Below are 20738 nucleotides of genomic sequence, written 5' to 3'. Positions count from 1 at the left end.
CTTGAATCTTATCTTTCCTGGAAAAAGCGAGAAAATTAAAATGGCTAATAGTACTTGGAAATTTTTAACATTGGAGGAAATCTGTGATTGAATAGTATAACTCGGGCAAAAGCTATGGCTATGGCCGTAACTATGGCCTTAACTCCTCTCTCCTCACCCCATCTTTTAACACTGCCGCATATCTCTTAGAATATTGTGAACAGATATACCGGAAGGAAAGTTATGACCAACCTAGACAACATATTAAAAAGCAGATATATCACTTTGTCAACAAAGGTCCGTCTAGTCAAGGCTATGGTTTTTCCAGTGGTCGTGTATGGATGTGAGAGTTGGACTATAAAGAAAGCTGAGTGCAGAAGAATTGATGCTTTTGAACTGTGGTGTTGGAGAAGATTCTTGAGTCCCTTGGATGGCAAGGAGTTCCAACCAGTCCATCTTAAAGGAAATCGGTCCTGGGTGTTCATTGGAAGGACTGATGTTGAAGCTAAAACTCCAATACTTTGGTCACCTGATGCAAAGAGCTGACTCATTTGAAAAGACCCTGATGTTGGGAAAGATTGAGGGCAGGAGGAGAAGGGGACAACAGAGGATGAGATGGCTGGATGGCATCACTGACTAAATGGACATGGGTTTGGGTGGACTCCGGGAGTTAGTGATGCACAGAGAGGCCTGGTGTGCTGTGGTTCATGGGGTCACAAAGAGTTGGACACGACTGAGCGACTGAACTGAACTGATCCCCTGTAACTTCTCATTAAAGTCTGGTCCATATGCTGGCATTTTGTGTATTCAACTTCTCTCATATGAGGAAAGATGGTAGACAGATGTATCAAATGATAAACACTGCATATTGGAGAGTGAAGCCTTTTCTCTTTGAATTTAAGATTATTTAATGTGTAAGATTTATCTTTAATTGAACATTTTCCTCTCCTCTTTCATATGGGAACTTTTTAACTTTTGGTCCTTCGTTTGTTCTTCTTAAATAAATTGTGGAAGCCATAGAGGTAAAAATTGTTTGACTATTTTCTTGACCAGTCTCCCTTTTCAGGCCACCTGGTTTACATTTCAGGTCATTCCAGCTGCTAACATTATTCTTGCCTATGCTTTAAACATAAATGTTAGATATCTTTTCCCTTTGAGATCTTAGAGTCCTCACAGTGCCTCTTTCCCCTCTATATTAAATACATGTTGAACTAATGACAAGTCTCAACATAAACAGTCTGTATATATACAGTCTGTCTCTATATATACAGTTTTGTAGAAGTTTAGGGTGTAGCCTCTAGAATTCTACTTCTCTGTTCAAATTCTGTTTCCATCCTTGACCAGCTCTATGACCTTGGGAAAGTTAAACCTTAGTATTTTTGTTTGTAAAATGAGTATATGAGAATAATAGCATCTGATTCATAGGATGGTGAGAGTTAAATGAGATTCTGTGAAATGTTGTTTCAGATTGGGTTCCTAGGGAAACAAACTCTCAGGTCAAAGTTAACATTCAGGATGTTTCTTATTTATTAGGGGCTACTCTTTGGATCAACACCTATAGGAAATGAGCTGCACTGCATCCCAGCGAAGACCTCAGCCAACCCCACAAGTAAGTTTTTCAATGAAACCTGGTAGTTGAAGGCTGTCTTCTTTTGGAACTCCCATCAACTGGTCCAATAAATCCTTCATTCCTGAGGGGGATCTAGGTTGCATGTTACAGTGTCTTCCAGAAGTATTTAGCAAGTGTTAAACAAGTATTAGTTATATGGCAGTACCAGCATATATTTACCAGTGAGACCATTCTCATTTTTCATGACCCCAATCAGTTGCTCCCATTATATATTTTGATTACAAGAGGCAATATAGTGTTGTGGTAAGAGCATAGCTCTGAAACAGGACCTCCTGTGTTTGAGTTTCATTTCCCCAAGTCTTTTAATAGTGCCTAGCATGTGATATACTCTGTTGTGCTTATTTATTAGTATTTTCTTTTTTCTTAAGTTAAACATGTAGTCAGAAAGTATTTTGGAATCAGAGAATTCTTAGTTTAAAACCCAGCTCTCTCACTTACCAACTCTTTTGATCATGGGCGTGTTATTTAATGTGATACTTAGTTTTTACGTCTGTGAAATAGGAATAATGATGTCCTTAAAAGAATGCACTAAGAATATAAAGGTGTTACAAGCCTCTGTTTCAGTTCCTTATCTGAAATACGGGAATATCTTATCCTTGCAATGTTGTGAAGACTGTACATTATGTGAGTTCGTATATGAAAAGCGTGTAGAATGATGCTTGACATGAGGTACACATTCGGTTAAGTGTTAGCTATACGACAACTGCATAAAGCCCTCTACATAGTGCCTTGCAAATGATGAGCACTCAGATACTATTTTTGGAGTCCGTCAAGGATTTTTAATTTATTCTTTCCATGTAGCCTTTATTTCCTCTTTTATCTGGCCTGCTGTTCCTTTCTTTTTGATTATTCCTTTTCTCTTCCCTCACTTCCTTAGAGTTCTTGGATGTTACATGTAGATCAACATTAAATCATATTTTTGTAACACTTAAAAAAGTTACTTTTTTTGTTCTTGAGATAAAAAAACTGATCAGGGATTAAACATTATCTTCAGGTACAGGAAGGCTCTTGTTATGGAAACGATGGTTGCCAGTTCTTGTCCATCTTCAGGACAGAAGAGAAATAGACTTAAATGTAGCATAAGTGCTGTATGAATGACAAAAAAGAATGATAGAATCTCCAACCCTAAGAGAGACTAAACATGAAAAATGTTCTTAATTTACCTACAATAGCTGTGTATATGTGTTCCCAGCCAAAGATTAAATTTTTCCTATGTATAATGAAAATGTTATTTATTTTTAACATTTTTAATTTTTATTTTATATTGTAGTATAGTTGTTTTACAATGTTGTGTTAGTTTCAGGGGTACAGCAAAATGATTCAGTTGCATATATATATATATAGTTTTAGATTTTTTCCAAAATGTTTTTATAGACTATTGAGTAGAGTTCCATGTGCAAAAACAGTAGGTCCATATTGATTATTTTATATATAGTAGTGTGTTAATCCAAAACTCCTAATTTATCCTTCCCCCTTCAACCCTTCCCCTCTGGTAACCTTAAGTTGTTTTTGAGTCTATTTTTAAAATAAATTCATTTGTATCATTTTTTAAGATTCCACATAGAAGTGGTATCATGCTATTTCTCTTTCTCTGCCTGACTTCACTTAGTATGATAATTTCTAGGTCCATCCATTTTGCTGCAAATGGCAATTTTTCATTCTTTTTTATGTATTTATTTACCATATCTTCTTTATTCATTCCTCTGTGGATGGACATTTAGATTGCTTTGTTGTCTTGGCTATTGTAAACAGTGCTTCAAGGAACATTGGGGTGCATATATACTTTTGAACCATGTTTTTTCCCAGATACATGCCCAGGAGTGGGATTGCTGGGTCATATAGTTGCTCTATTTTAAGCTTTTTTAGGGAACCTCCTTACTGTTGTCCACAGTGGCTGTTCCAGTTTACATTCCCACTGACAATATAGGAAGGTTCTTTTTCCTCCATACCCTCTCCAGCATTTATTATTTGTAATGATGATAATGATAATGTAATAATTTGTAATCTTGATAACCATTCTGACTGGTGTGAGATGATACATCATTGTTTTGATTTGTGTTTCTCTAACAATTAATGATGTTGAGCATCTTTTCATGTGCCTCTTGGCCATCAGTGTGTCTTCTTTAGAGAAATATCTGTTTAGCTCTTCTGCCCATTTTTTGACTGGGTTCTTTGTTTTTTTTTTAATATTGAGCTATATGAGCTATTTGTAAATTTTGGAGATTATCATTTGCAAATATTTTCTCCCATTTTTTCTGTTGTCTTTTCATTTTCTTTATGGTTTCCTTTGTTGTGCAGAAGCTTTTAAATTTAATTAGGTCCCATTTGTTTATTTTCATTCTCTAGGAGGTGGATAAAAAAGATACCACTGTGATTTATGTCAGAGAATGTTTTGCCTATGTTTTCCTCAAAGAGTTTTATAGTATCTAGTCTTATGTTTAGGTCTTTAATCCATTTTGCCTTTCTTTTTTTTTTCTTTCCTTTTTTAATATAAATTTGTTTATTTTAATTGGAGGCTAATTACTTTACAGTATTGTATTGGTTTTGCCATATATCAACATGTATCTGCCACAGGTATACACGTGTTTCCCATCCTGAACCCCCCTCTTTAATCCATTTGAGTTGATCTTTGTGTATGGTGTTAGAGAATATTCTAATTTCATTCATTAACGTGTAGTTCTCCAGTTTTTCCAGTACTGCTTGCTGAAAAGACTGTCTTTTCTTCCATTGTATACGCTTGCCTCCTTTGTTGTAGGTAAATTGGCCATAGGTGTGTGGGGTTTTGGGCTTTCTATCCTGTTCTGTTGATCGGTATTTGTTATTGTGCCAGTACCATACTTTTTTAAATGACTGTAGCTTTGTAGTATAGTCTCATATCAGGCAGCCTGATCCTTCTAACTTTGTTTTTCTTTCTCAGGATTGCTTTGGCTATTTGGGGTCTTTTGTGTTTGCATATGAATTGTAAAATTTTTTTGTCTAATTCTGTGAAAAATGCCATTGGTAATTTGATAGGGATTACAGTCAATCTGTAGATTGCTTTGGGTAGTGATTTTGACAGTATTGATTCTTCCAATTTAATAACATGTTGTATTTTTCTATTTGTCTATATCGTCTTTGATTTTTTTCATCAGTGCCTTATGCTTCTCAGTATAGGTCTTCTATCTCTTTAGCTAGATTTGTTCCTAGGTATTTTGTTTTATTTTGATGTAGTGGTGAATGAGAATGTTTCCTTATATGAGTATTGCTACCCAGCTTTCCTTTGATTTCCATTTTCATGAAATACCTTTTCCCCTCACTTTCAGTCTGTATGTGTTCCTAGATTTGAAGTGGGTCTCTTGTTAACAGCATATATACTGGTTTTTTTTTGTATCCACTTAGCCATTCTGTGTCTTTTGGTTGGAGTATTTAATTCATTTTCATCAAAGCTAGTTATTGAGATGTGTGTTCTTATTGCCGTTTTGTTATTTTTGGATTTGTTTTTGCAGGTCTTTTTTCTTGCGTTGGTCTTTTGTTCTCCTCTGATTTGAGGACTGTCTTTAGTGTTGGATTTAGATTTGTGTGTGTGTGTGTGTGTGTGTATGTATCTATTGGGTTTTTGGTTTGCAGTTACCATGAGGTTTTGATATAGTAGTCTATAATCATACAAGATTGTGTTAGGTTCCTGGTCTCTTACTTTCAAATGTATTTCCAATAACCTGCATTTATATTCTCAAAATATGTGTGTGGATGATTTCCAACCTTTCCTGTATGTTTACCTTTACCAGTGAGCTTCCCCATTTGTAATTTTCTTGTTTCTAGTTGTGGCCTTATCTTTTCCACCTAGAGAAGTTCCTTTAGCATTTGTTGTAAAGCTGGGTTGGTTTTGCAGAATTCTCTTAGCTTTTGTTTGTCTGTAAAGCTTTTGATTTTTCTGTGAATGGGAACCTTGCTATGTATTCTTGGTTGCATGCTTTTCTCTTTCATCACTTTAAATATTTCATGCCATTCCTTTCTGGCTTGCACAGTTTCTACTGAAAAATCAGTTGATAACTTTAGGGGATTCCTTTAGATGTTATTTGTTGCTTTGACTTTTTGATTTTAACATTTTCTTTCTGTCTTCAATTTTTGTTAATTTTATTAGTGTCTGTCTTGGCATAATCCTCCTTGGGTTTATCTTGTATGGGACTATCTGTACTTTCTGGACTTGAGTGAGTGTTTCCTTTCCCATGTTAAAGATGTTTTCAGTTATTATCTCTTCATAGAGATAATATTTCAGTTATTATCTCTTCATACTTCCTCTCTTTCTCTTCTCCTTCTGGGACCTCTATAATGGAAATGTTGATGTGTTTAATGCCCCAGAGATCTCTTAGACTGTTCTCATTTCTTTGCATTCTTTCTCTTTTTGTTCTGTGGCAGTGATTTCCACCAGTCTGTCTTCTAGTTCACTTATCCCTTCCTCTGCCTCAGTTATTCTGCTGTTGATTGCTTCTGGTATATTTTTCATTTAAGTCATTGTATTGTTTATCTGTTTGTTTAAATTTTCTACCTGTTTGTTAAACATTTCTTCTATCTTCTCATTCTGTGCCTCCATTCTTTTTCTGAGATCTTGTATCATCTTTATTATACTTATTCTGAATTCTTTTTCAGGCATATTGCCCATCTATACTTCACTTAGTTGTTCTGGGGTTTTAGCTTTCTTTTTTTCAACCATTTTCATCTCCCATCTCATTTTGTCTAGCTTTCTGTATCCATGGGCTCTTTTCCATAGACTGCAGGATTGTAGTTCTTACTTATGGTGTCTGCCCCCTAGTGAGTGAGGTTGGTTCTGAGGCTTGTTCAGGCTTCCTGGTATGAGGGACTGATCTCTGTCCACTGATGGGTGGAGCTGGATCTTGTCCCTCTAGTGGCTGGGTCATGTCAAATGGTGCATCTGCAGGTGACTGTAGGCTTAGAAGGACTTTAGGCAGCCTGTCTGTTGACAGGTGGGGCTGTGTTCCTGCCCTTCTGGTTGTTTGGCCTGAGGCTTTCCAGCACTACAGCCTATAGGCTGTTGGATGGGGCCAGATCTTAGTGCCAAAATGACAGCCTTCAAGAGAGCTCACACCAATGAATATTCCCAAGGGGCCTCTACTACCAGTGTCCTTGACACTGCACTGCACCATAGCTAACCTCCACCAACCCCAGGATGCCGTCCAAATCCTGTAGATAGGTCTGGCTCAGGCTCCTATGGAGTTACTGCTTTGCCCTGGGTCAGAGAAGAGTCTGTGTTTTTTTCCAGACCTGTAGAGTTCTTGCACTCGAGCCCCACTGGCCTTCAAAGCCAAATGCTCTAGAGGCTCCTCCTCTTGATCCCAGACCCCCAGGCTGGGTAGTCTGACATGAGTTTAAGAGCTCTCACTCTTATGGGAGAACCTCTTGGCATAATTATTTTCCAATTTGTGGGTCACCCAACTGACAGGATTTGATTATATTGCAAAAGCTCCCCTCCTACCATCTTGCTGTGGCTCCTTCTTTGTCTTTAGATGTAGATAGAGTATCTTTTTTGGTAGGTTCTAGGTTTTTTTGTTGATGATTGTTTATCAGTTGTGATTTTGGTGTTTTCATGAGAGAAGGTGAGCTCAAGTCCTTCTATTCTGCCATCATATCTCTAGTCCCTCAAGAAGATTCTAATGAGTCCTCTTCTAACCTCACAATCCTGTGATTCTTTTTTCCCTAAATATTTTAACTACAGGATGGGGAGGGAGGTAAGAGGGGGGTTCAGTATGGGGGACACATGTACACCCATGGCTGATTCATGTGAATGTATGGCAAAAACCACTACAATATTGTAAAGTAATTAGCCTCCAATTAAAATAATTAATTTTTAAAAAAGATCAAAGTGTGTACCTTGCTCGAGCTATATTCTTCTGTTGTCACGTTGTCTTTCCTGGTTTTATAGTAACTGATGCCCCTTATAAACACATCAGAAAGGAATCTTGGTTTGTCACGGCCATCTACTATTTCTAATAAGTTATAAATCTTTTCTCTTTACAAAAGTGTATCAGTTCAGTCAGTTGAGTTACTCAGTCGTGTCCAACTCTTTGCAGCCCCCATGGATTGCAGCACTCCAGGATTCCCTGTCCATCACCAACTCCTACAGCTTGCTTTCTTATGCATTCCAGCAGAAATAAATAGCCTGAATAAATTCACCTTATTCCCACACAGGTTTTTAAAAATTATTATGTTTTAGAGTTAAACATTGCCAAGTGTTAAGATTTTGCATTAAATTGTTGTTTGGAAGAATTTGATAGTATAATTATGGCCTTTATAATCAATCATATAGAAAATCATCTTAATTAAAAACTGAAAGAAAAGAAACATTTTTATTTTTATTTCATAGGAATAAGAGGAAGAATAGCTCAAAATAGATGCAGGATGCAGGCATCTGTAGAAATTAAAAAAAGAAAAATTTTTAGAAACTTAGACTTGTCTTTTGCCTATGGTAAATGTATTTATTTTCATTTCACCCATCAGTAGTTCATTTATTTCAGTTGTAGCAATTGCCTGCCTGTCTTCCCTGTTAGTAACTGACACTGAAGGGGGCCAGTGAAAATGAGAAATGGTTCTGCTCCTGCAAGTTATACTTTAGCAATGTATGTACAAATAGTACAAAATACAGTGTTGGACTATTTGTAGAAGAATCTGAGTGAGCTTCATGGAAGGGATGGTATTTCAGATGGAACTTGATGGATGTGGATAGCCAGCACAGAGAGAATTGTAACCAATACCCCAAAGCAGAAAAGCATTTGGTTTAGTCAGAGAAGGATGAATCATAGTTAAATTAGGAAAAGAAACAGGCAGGGAGAATTCTGGAGCCAGAATCCCTGGGTAAAAATCTCAGTACTGAAACCTATTATCTGTGTTCTTTGACAAGTGACTTGAATTCTGTAAAATGGGGCTAATACTTTATCTGTAAAATGGGGATAATATTTTTACCTTCCTTACAGAGTTGATATGAAGAATAAATGTAACTCCTAGAATAGTGCTGGGCACATAGTACGTACTATGTAAGTGTGAAGGCGAGAGAGTGGAGAATCTTCCCTCGAAGCCACTGAGCATTTGTGGCCAAGAGGGTAAAAGACAGAGGAGTTATGCTTTGAGAAGATGATCTTGGCAGTAGTGTGCATAATTGATCATCAGAAAGACATTACTTAAAAGACAGAGGTCTGGGAAGGAGAAATGAGGATTTGGACTGGGGCATTGACTGCAGGAATGAAAAAGAAAAGATGGATGCAAGAGATGATATAAGGTCCCCATGACACATGTGTACTAACTTTTACAGCTCTTGAATTGATAGTATCTTTGTTTTTGAAACAGAAGTCATTTGGAAATAGGTCTAGTAACCAAGGTGGGAGGTTTTTGGTTCTATAAAGAAAAAGATGAATTTTAAAAGTAATTAGATGGATTTTGCCTGACTTCCTAAAATGATACTAAAGCCCATTTCAAAAGAAATTTGCCCGAAAACAAAAACCATACAGTACATTTATCAGTGTAATAGGCATATAATTTTCCCCACAGTAAGGGAAAATCCTCACTTGGTTGTATGAATGTTAGTGTCCTTAATCAGTAATATTGCATATACTAACTTTTTAGTGAAAACATTTAATAAAGTTTAAATTCTATGAGGCCCCTATCACCCTGATACCAAAACCAGACAAAGACAATGCACAAAAAAGAAAACAGGCCAATATCACTGATGAACATAAATGCAAAATTCCTCAACAAAATTTTAGCAAACAGAATTCAGCAACACATCAAAAAGCTCATACACCATGATCAAGTTGGGTTTATTCCGGGGGTGCAAGGATTCTTCAATATACGGAAATCAATTAATGTGATACACCATATTAACAAATTGAAAGATAAAAACCATATGATCATCTCAGTAAATGCATAAAAAGCCTTTGACAAAATTCAGCACCTGTTTATGATTAAAACTCTTCAAAAAATGGGCATAGAAGGAACCTTCCTCAACATAGTAAAGGCCATATATGCTAAGCCTAAAGAAAACATTCTCAATGGTGAAAAATTGAAAGCATTCCCTCTAAGATCAGGAACAAGACAAGGCTGTCCACTCTCACCAATATTATTCAGCATAGTTCTGGAAGTCCTACAGCATTCAAGAAGAAAAGGAATAAAAATAATCCAGATCGGAAAAGAAATAAATCTGTCACTGTTTGCAGATGACATGATACTGTACATAGAAAACCCAAAAGATAGTATCAGAAAATTACTAGAGCTAATCAGTGAATTTAGCAAAGTTGTAGGATACGAAATCAATAAACAGAAATCACTTGCATTTCTATATACTAACAATGAAAAATCAGAAAGAGCAATTAAGGAATCAATCCCATTCACCATTGCAACAAAAAGAATTAGATATCTAGGAATAAACTTACCTAAGAAGACAAAAGAACTGTACACAGAAAATTGTAAGTCACTAATGAAAGCAATCAAAGATGACATAAATAGATGGAGAGATATTCCATGTTCCTGGGTAAGAAGAATCAATGTTGTGAAAATGACTATACTACCAAATGCAATCTACAGATTCAGTGTGATCCCTATCAATTTACCAATGACATTTTTCACAGAACTAGAACAAAAAATTTCACAATTCATATGGAAACACAAAAGCCCTCGAATAGTCAAGGCAGTCTTGAGAAAGAAGAATAGAACTGGAGGAATCAACCTTCCTGACTTCAGATTATACTACAAAGCTACAGTTATCAAGACAGTATCGTACTGGCACAAAAACAGAAATATAGACTAATGGGACAAGATAGAAAGCCCAGAAATAAACCCGTGCACCTATGGATACCTTATTTTTGACAAAGGAGGCAAGAATATACAATGGGGCAAAGAAAGCCTCTTTAATAAATGGTGCTGGGAAAACTGGACAGCTACATGTAAAAGAATGAAATTAGAACACTTCCTAATGCCACACACAAAGATCAACTCAAAATGAATTAAAGACCTAAATGTAACACCAGAAACTATAAAACTCTTAGAGGAATACTAATAGGCAGAACACTTGATGACATAAATCAAAGCAAGATCCTCTATGACCTACCTCCTGTTGCTGCTGCTGCTAAGTCACTTCAGTCGTGTCCAACTCTGTGAGACCCTAGAGACGGAAGCCCACCAGGCTCCCCCGTCCCTGGAGTAATGGAAGTAAAAACAAAAGTAAACAAGTGGGACCTGATTAAATTGAAAAGCTTTTGCACAGCAAAGGAAACTATAAGCAAGGTAAAAAGACAACCCTCAGAAGGGGAGAAAATAATAGCAAGGGAAACAACTGACAAAGGATTAATTTCCAAAATATGCAAACAGCTCATATAACTCAATACCAAAAAAAAACAACCCAATCAAAAAGTGGGAAAAAGACCTAAACAGACATTTATCCAAAGAAGACATACAGATGGCTAATGAACACATGAAAAGATACTCAACATCGCTCATTGTTAGAGAAATGCAAATCAAAACTACAGTGAAATATCACCTCACACCAGTCAGAATGGCCATCATTGAAAGGTTTACAAACAGTGAATGCTGGAGAGGGTGTGGAGAAAAGGGAACCCTCTTGCGCTGTTGGTGGGAATGTAAATTGATACAGCCACTATGGAAGATGGTATGGAGATTTCTTAAAAAACTAGGACTAAAACCACCATATGACCCAGCAATCACCCAACTAGGCATATACCCTAAGGAAACCAACATTGAAAGAGACACATGTATCCCATTGTTCACTGTAGCACTATTTACAATAGCTAGAACATGGAAGCAACTTAGATGTCCATCGACAGATGAATGGATGAAGAAGTTGTGGTATGTATACACAATGGAATATTACTCAGCCATAAAAAAGATTGCATTGAGTCAGTTCTGATGAGGTGGATGAACCTGGAACCTATTATAGAGAGTGAAGTGAGAAAGAGAAAGATGAATACTATATTCTAATACACATATATGAAATCTAGAAAAATGGTGCTGAAGAATTTACCTACAGGGCAACAGTGGAGAAACAGACATAGAGAATAGACTTACGGACTTGGGGAGAGGGTAGGAGAGGGTGAGATGTAAGGAAAATGTAACATGGAAACTTATATTACCATATGTAAAATAGGTAGCCAATGGAATTTGCTGTATGACTCAGGAAACTCAAACAGGGGCTCTGTATCACCCTAGAGGAGTGGGATGGGGAGGGAGATGGGAGGGAGCTTCAAAAGCAAGGGGATATATGTATACCTATGGCTGATTCATATTGAGGTTTGACAGAAAACAACAAAATTCTATAAAGCAATTATCCTTCAATAAAAAATAAATTAAAAAAATAAAGTTTAAAAATAAGTCATAATTTATAATGATAATTTTTTGCAGACATTCTTACAGAATTAAGGTAAAAGTACTCACAGGATAAGGACTAAAATTTGGCCTTTTTTTTATTTCCTGGTAATATATGTTCCTCTTGGTAATATATGTTCCTCGTGGATGTTGCCACAATTTGTTGGTTTTCTTTCTGTTAATATTTGTTATTATATTCTTTTTAAAATATACCAGCTACTTAAAATGGAAAAAGGGAGGGAGAGTGTTCAAGCCAGGATTTGTCAACTTTAGTGACTACTAAAGCTGGGGTTTTATTATACTTGGGTAATTTGAAAGGTTTTGCACAGCTATTCAAAAGAGCATTCTTACACTGCTATTTTTCTATATTCTGTTGCAATCCTGATAACAATGGATTTATTATGGGTCTCCTTACCATATTGTTTGCCTTTGTGCAGTTCACTAAATATTGCCCCATGTGCTGATTCTATCAGCTTTCTCACTTTACACCTGCCCTGGAATGATAATAAAGGGCCAAAAGCTTTTCTAGGAGAATTTCACATGAAGCATTGAACATTATGTTTTACTAAAGACATCCTTTTCAGATATATGAACCACAATGCAAATTTTTAAAGTGAAATTGCTAGAAATGTTTCCAAGATAAGCATACAACTTATAAATCTTTAAAAAATTATCAGTTAACGAATACATAATGGGATATACATTTTCACAGTAACCCACAAAATAGTGATTAGTAATGTGCTTTCAGTTAAGAAGGGCTCTTGTGACTGGAGACCATACCGGACTACAGTACGAGTGGAGTTTCTCTCCACCAGATATGTACAAGGATCTCAACATCTGTTTTCACTTCCATAGTGAAAAAAGGTTGGAAACAATGTGTGATATCCTAAAAATGAAACAGAAGTCCTTGATGAATAAAGAGCAGAAGTCTTGATGGAAATCTTTGTGAACCGTGGTTTCTTCCTTTGGTTGAAAAGAGAAGACAGTAGGAAAAACTTTCAGTATCAGTTTAACCAAAAGCATCAAGACTTCCATTGGAGATAATGGAAGGAACTGGGTTCTCTTTGTCAATTCTAACATAGAATTTTCTTCTTGATACTTGTTACCTAAGCCTTATTTGCAAATGAAAACAGAAAAAATCATTTAGCAGCAAAAATGCCAGTAATTGTTTTTGAAACATAATTGCTTCTGAAACATAATTGCTTCTGAAACATAATTGCTTCTCAGTTTAAGGTTAATCATTTGCTACCTGTATCTTCTCCCAAATCCAAATATGGGTTTTTCCAAGCCCAGAAGTGGGAAATTGAGAAGCAATAGACAGATCCAAGCTGTTAATCTTTCAGTATAACGTCAGGCCAGTGAAAATGGAATCGGATGGAACCCATGATGGGCACATTGCAACTTCCTGTATAAATCATCAAAGGAAACATATGAACATCCAAAGTGTAAGACTGAATTCTCAGCCCTGGTTACCATTCTCTCCTTGAATACTCAGAAAATTCCAAGGTAACTTTGGGTTATAAACAAAAAATTACCTGATCTGACTGGCTAGCTTTCATTTCTTAGCTGTGACATCTTAGTCTGTTTGGGCTGATAAAAAAAATACCATAGACTAGGTGGCTTATAAACAACAGAAGTTTATTTCTCACACTTCTCAAGACTGAGAAGTCCAGGATCAGGTTATCGGCAGATTTTGTGTCTGATGAGAACCTGCTTCTTGGCTCATCGCTGGCTGCCTTTTCTCTGTCTTCACATGGTCAGGAGGAGTGAGGGTTTTTGGGGGGTCTCTTTTATAAGGGTACTAATCCCATTCATGAAAGCTCTGCCCTCATGACCTAGTCATCTCTCAAAGGCCCCAGCTTTACATTTGGGGAATAGGTTTCAACATTTAAATCTGGGGGGAACACAAATACTCATTCTGTAGTACATGATGTTACCTTGTAGCTACTCTGGGCAGTATAACTTGTACTAGTCCAAAAAGCAGAAATAAAAACCTCACTTTTTTCAGGGACATTTTTGGCAAATGAAAGCAGAAACTTTACTGTGTGTTGGAAATGGCAATAAAAACTTCAAAACTCATTGAAATAACACATTTTGTTACTCTGTACATTCTACTGACTGTCCTTCTTAAGCCATTGCTTTGAAAGGAATTTCATCAGTAACTGATCACACGGTTATGCCAGGCATTTAAGTTGAGCTGAGGGCCTTCAAGCAAATAAGACTCCTGATAGAAAACAGAGTTCCCTGCATTATAGGTGTTTTATTTATTTTTTATAGGTGTTTTAATATAACTAGTTGGCATGCAGAATAACTTCCTGTAGGATATTGATTATTGATGAATATGTATGCGCTTTCTAAATCGTGAAGCATGACCAAACGTGTCTCATTTAGGATTATCCCATTCCCACTGACTGATATAGTGGTATTCCTTCATTCAGCAAATGTTTACCAACTACATAGTATATACCAAATAATTTTATAAGTACTGAAAAAGCACTGATGACTAAAACATACAATTTTATACATAACCATGTAAATAAAGCATAACTTAAAAGTGGATTAATTAATAAAGACCTTTTGAAAGTGGTGTTCTGAGGAGAAGAAAGCAGGCTCTTGAAATAGAGTGTGAAGAAGATTGAATTGTGGATAGGGAAAAAGGAGAAACATCTTAAAATAGGTTGGTTACTCAGGAAAGGTCAACCTGAGGATCTGATAGCTGAACAGAGCCATGGGTGTTGAGAAGTTTGCTGTAAATTCCAAGAGGAGGGAACAAGTTTTGTGAAAATTCCAGGTGATAGGAACAAGCCTGACTTAGTCAAGAAATGACAGGAAGGCCAGGTCATAAAGTAAGTAAAGCTCCTTGGAACTTGTAATCTTACAGTCACAGAATGATAAATGACTGAGAGAAGATAAGAAATGCTAAAATCTTTTATGAATTTTTATTTTTATGTGTCCCTTCATAGAAGAGACAAGATGAACCATTTTAAAGAACAGAATTATCTTCACGGTTTTACAACTTTCCCTTAGTGTCCTAAGAAATCTTTACCTTTGTAATACCATGCCTCCATTCCGCTTCCTTTGACTATGCAGAAATATTCTCCCCAGTGATTACTTTTTGATAAAATTTACACAGGAACTGAAGATTATTTCTTATATGCCTTTTCATTATAATCTGGTCAGAGGAAATGGAGGAGAAGAAAATGCTGAAGAAATCCATACTATAGTAATTATGTGTTTGAAGTAAATTCTGCCTTTGTTTTAATTGATTCAGGCCACTTGTATTCCATCAGGTCAATGTCACTTACTATGTGAATTTGGAGAGGTTACATAACATAACTTGAACTCTGATTTCCTCATGCATGATGTGTAGAGGTAACTGCTCTTCATCTTGGGTTGTGAGGATTACATGAGGTCATGCACACAGTGTGTTTATGATAGTACTGGGCACGTAGAATAGCTCATGTTTACTGTTATCACGTATTCGTGGACACCTTCATTGCTTCCAGTCACCTCCCAGTAAACGTTTGCTGCAAATTTTTCAGGGAGCACCAGTAAACTTTTATGTTGGCTTTTCCCCTAACTCATGCCACTGATCACATGTCTTTCTATTTGGTGTCCAGCTGAAAGAAATTGTATATTTATGAGACCACCTATGCCAGGAGCCAGTGCTCTGTTAGAAACCTAGTATTAATTCAGGCTCCTGTCAAGCTCCTGACAAAGCTACACATACTGTGTAGCTATGCCAAGGATTCCAGAGCATAGGTGAAAACGTGTGAGTACGTAGCCCTTGATCTCCTGAGCTGCATTTGGCAAATCTCCAGTCATTCGTTTCTATCTAATTAATGATATTCCTGGCATACAGGGATCATATAACACAGAATGTGTTCATACTCTGCCTGGGAAAGTCGACTTTGTTCTCTACCTGCAAAAAAAAAAAAAAAAAAAAAAAAAAGGCAATTTTCTTTTGCTTCTTTATTATGACATTTTGAATACAATTGTTCTCCTTTTCTTTCTCTCCTTTCCCTGCCGGTCTCCCTCTTCCTCTTTTTTTATTTTTTCCCCGTCCTCCTCTCCCATCCTCCCCTGACCCCCTCCTATCTTCCCACATCTTCCTTCCCTCTCTATTTCTCTCTTTCTTTTCTAGTAAAAGGAGAATAGCAGAACCTTTGTTGAGTTGAAGGTGATGGTATAATAGGAAGAGACTAACATCATCATCCGAATTGATTCAAAGTTTTCTTGAAACTCAAGAATGGTTTGCTTCAGTGAAGTTAACATTATCATGGTCCTTTGAGAAGGCTAGATAGTATATTCAAAAGCAGAGACATTACTTTGCCGACTAAGGTCCGTCTAGTCAAGGCTATGGTTTTTCCTGTGGTCATGTATGGATGTGAGAGTTGGACTGTGAAGAAGGCTGAGCGCCGAAGAATTGATGCTTTTGAACTGTGGTGTTGGAGAAGACTCTTGAGAGTCCTTTGGACTGCAAGGAGATCCAACCAGTCCATTCTGAAGGAGATCAACCCTGGGATTTCTTTGGAAGGAATGATACTAAAGCTGAAGCTCCAGTACTTTGGCCACCTCATGCGAAGAGTTGACTCATTGGAAAAGACTGTGATGCTGGGAGGGATTGGGGGCAGGAGGAGAAGGGGACGACCAAGGATGAGATGGCTGGATGGCATCACGGACTCAATGGACCTGAGTCTGAGTGAACTCGGGGAGATGGTGATGGACAGGGAGGCCTGGTGTGCTGTGATTCATGGGGTCACAAAGAGTCGGACACGACTGAGTGACTGAACTGAACTGAACTTGAGAAGACTGTGACCATTCCCACTGCCCCATTTTAGCATCTGGTATTTTCCTTGCCTAGATGCTTTTTTCTCTTCTTCCATCCTTCAAGACCAATCTTAAATCTCATGCCTTCCAGTAAATCTTACTATCTCTGGACTTGATTGATCTTTGTTCTTCCCCCACCACTAGGCTGGTAGATACTTTTCGCTATTTAATTCAAATAATTGGACCTTGCATGTAAGTTTAAAGGCTTGCTTTCCCAGTTAGATTTTAAGATTTTTTTAGAGCAGTGATCATGTCATAGTCATTTTTTGTTTTTCATTGTTTCCATTTTCCTCCACTCAGCAATAATTATGCTTTTTAAAATACCTAAACATCCCTCCTTCCAAGGAAAAGGCCATGTTAGCAAACTTTTAGACCTTCTGAATAGAATCAGAGACAACTCTTTATTTTATAACATTATAGATACTACACAAGGCAAAACCTAGGTGTTCTTGTAAGAAGCCTATCTACAATAACAGACAGAGGCCAATTAGAATGCTTCAGGGCATACATTTACATCCTGTTTCACCCCAGACTTCTTTTTTTTTTTTTTTCATTTTTTAATGAAGGATAATTGCTTTACAGAATTTTGTTTTTTTTCTGTCAAACATCAACAAGAATCAGCCATAGGTGCACCCATGTCTCCTCCCTCCCAAACCTCCCTCCCGTCTCCCTCCCTATCCCCCTCCCCATCCCACCCCTCTAGGTTGATACAGAGCCCTGTTTGAGTTCCCGGAGCCATATAACAAATTCCCATTGGCTATCTATTTTACATATGGTATTGTAAGTTTCCATGTTACTCTTTCCATACATCTCACCCTCTCCCTCCTTCCCTCCCTATGTGTCCATAAGTCTGTTTTCTATGTGTGTTTCTCCATTGCTACCCTGCAAATAAGTTCATCAGTACCATCTTTCTAGATTCCATATATATACATTAGTATACAATATTTAACTTTCTCTTTCTGACTTACTTCACTCTGTATGATAGGCTCTAGGTTCGTCCACCTCATTATGACTGACTCAAATGCATTCCTTTTTTATGGTCGAGTAATATTCCATTGTATATATGTTCCGCAGCTTCTTTATCCATTCATCTGTTGATGAACATCTAGGTTGCTTCCATAGTGCTGCAGTGAACATTGGAGTACTTGTGTCTTTTTCAATTTTGGTTTCCTCAGGGAATATGCCTAGTTAGGGTATTGCTGGTCATAGGGTGGTTTTATGCCTAGTTTTTTAAGAAATCTCCATACCATCTTCCATAGTGGCTGTATCAATTTACATTCCCACCAGCAATGCAAGAGGGTTTCCTTTTCTCTACACCCTCTCCAGCATTTGTTGTTTGTAGACTTTTTGATGATGGCCATTCTGACTGGTGTTAGGTGGTATTTCATTGTAGTTTTGATTTGCATTTCTCTAATAATGAGTGATGTTGAGCATCTTTTCAAGTGTTTGCTAGCCATCTGTATGTCTTCTTTGGAGAAATGTCTGTTTAGGTCTTTTTTCCACTCTTTGATTGGGTTGTTTATTTTTCTGGTATTGAGTTATATAAGCTGCTTGTATATTTTGGAAATTAATCCTTTGTCAGTTGTTTCCCTTGCTATTATTTTCTCCCCTTCTGAGGGTTGTCTTTTCACCTTGTTTGTAGTTTCCTGCTGTGCAAAAGCTTTTAAGTTTAATTAGGTCCCACTTGTTTATTTTTGTTTTTATTTCCATTACTGTAGGTGGTGCATCATAGAGAATCTTGCTTTGATTTATGTCATCGAGTGTTCTGCCTATGTTTTCGTCTAAGAGTTTTATAATTTCTCATCTTACATTTAGGTCTTTAATTCATTTTGAGTTGATCTTTGTGTGTTTCACTAGGAAGTGTTCTAATTTCATTCTTTTACATGTAGCTGTCCAGTTTTCCCACCACCACTTACTGAAGAGGTTGTCTTTGCCCCATTGTATATTCTTGCCTCCTTTGTCAAAAATAAGGTACCCATAGGTGCATGGGTTTATTTCTGGGCTTTCTATCTTGTTCCATTGGACTATATTTCTGTTTTTGTGCCAGTGCCATACTGTCTTGATGATTGTATCTTTATAGTATAGTCTGAGGTCAGGAAGGTTGATTCCTCCAGCTCCATTCTTCTTTCTCAAGATTGCTTTGACTATTCGAGGTCTTTTGTGTTTCCATATGAATTATGAAAGTTTTTTGTTCTCGTTTTGTGAAAAATGCCATTGGTAAATTGATAGGGATCACATTGAATCTTTAGATTGCATTTGGTAGTATAGTTATTTTCACAATATTGATTCTTCCTTCCCAGAAATATGGAATATCACTCGATCTGTTTATGTTGTCTTTAATTTCTTTCATCGTCTTATAATTTTCCATACAGTTCTTTTGTCTCCTTAAGTAGGTTTATTCCTAGATATTTTATTCTTTTTGTTGCAGTGGTGAATGGAATTGATTCCTTAATTTCTCTGATTTTTCATTATTAGTATATAGAAATGCAAGTGATTTCTGTGTATTGACCTTGTATCCTGCAACTTTGCTAAATTCACTGATTAGCTCTAGTAATTCTCTGACAGTTTCTTTTGGGTTTTCTATGTATTGTATCATGTCATCTGTGAATAGAGTTTCACTTCTTTTCCAATCTGGATTCCTTTTATTTCTTTTTCTTCTCTAATTGCTGTAGTTTGGACTTCTAAAACTAGGTTGAATAATATTGGTGAGAGTGGACACCCTTGTCTTGTTTGTGATCTTAGAAGGAATGCTTTCAGTTTTTCACCATTGAGAATAATGTTTGCTGTGGGCTTATCATATATTATCATATATTGCCTTTACTATGTTGAGGTATGTTCCTTCTGGGCCTATTTTTGAGGGGTTTTTTTAATCATAAATGGGTGCTGAATTTTGTCAAAGGCTTTTTCTGCATCTATTGAGATGATCATATGCTTTTTATCTTTTAGTTTGTTAATGTGTATCACATTGATTGATTTGCATATATTGAAGAACCCTTGCAAACATGGAATAAACCCAACTTGATCATGGTGTATAAGCTTTTTAATGTGTTGTTGAATTCTATTTGCTAGAATTTTGTTGAAAAGTGCAGCTTTCTCTGTTTTCTGCCCTTTAAGTCCTAGCTTTGTCCAGCTTTCTGAGATTCCGCAACTCCCCCTTGGGACCCCCAAAATAAAAAGCTCCCTATGAGGGAGCTTCCCAGTGCATGGGAACTCTTCCAGCTTCACGACTCCCTCCCTCCCTCCCACAGGGCACAAGCTCCCACGCAGAAGTTCTCCATCTTTTCCCTTTTTATGTCTCCATCCTCTCTCCTATGTCATTCCAGGGAGCTTAGCCTGCCTCCGGGGAGCCTGAGGTCTTCTGAAGTTGCCTAGAGGTTGCTTTGTAGTTGTCGTTCCATATCTTGATGAGTTTTGGATGTGTTTGTGGGGCAGCTGGCAATCTCCCCGTCTTACTTCTTCACCATCTTCTTCTACCTCCTCCCAAATTTCTAAGTGAGTTTAGAATATCTGTGTTGGAGCATCAGAGTCACTTCTGGAGAACTCGTACCAGACCCCCAATAAGTTAAAAATCCTTGAAGGAAAACTAGGTTTTTTGTTTCTCCAGTTACATGTCTTTGATTCTTCTAGCTTCTCACTTATGGCACCTCTAGAAGATAAAAAAAAATGAACACCAGTCATTCCCATTTTAAAATATTTTGTTAATAGCCTTAGCAATTTGGTTAAAGAAGTTAGGGAAAACTCTGGAGTAAGAAGAGATTTAGAGGCTATGATTTTCATTTATCCACTCCTTCATTTCACCGGTTAATGGCAAACCATAAGAACAGATTAACACTTAAAATGAAGATCAGTGTATTTCTTCAGAAGGAAATACTTGTTGAAGTTTATTTTAAAAAATGGAGATTTCAAAATAAAGAGAATGGTAGGTAGTCAGCTTTAT

The 20738-nt window shown here is 36.9% G+C and overlaps 1 long non-coding RNA gene across 1 annotated transcript in view; it reads left to right on the top strand.

The window, feature by feature from the left end:
- Window positions 1-20738, top strand: part of LOC138418675 (uncharacterized) — a 139098-nt gene that overhangs the window by 63542 nt on the left and 54818 nt on the right. The window contains exon 2 of the long non-coding RNA XR_011248676.1: window positions 1513-1588. This is a non-coding gene — a long non-coding RNA (uncharacterized lncRNA). The remainder of the gene's footprint in view (window positions 1-1512; window positions 1589-20738) is intronic.

The sequence above is a fragment of the Ovis canadensis genome, chromosome 14, assembly GCF_042477335.2.
Source record: "Ovis canadensis isolate MfBH-ARS-UI-01 breed Bighorn chromosome 14, ARS-UI_OviCan_v2, whole genome shotgun sequence".
Classification (NCBI taxonomy): Eukaryota; Metazoa; Chordata; class Mammalia; order Artiodactyla; family Bovidae; genus Ovis; species Ovis canadensis.
Note: the sequence above shows the minus strand (reverse complement) of the source record. Positions and strands in the feature narration are given on the sequence as shown.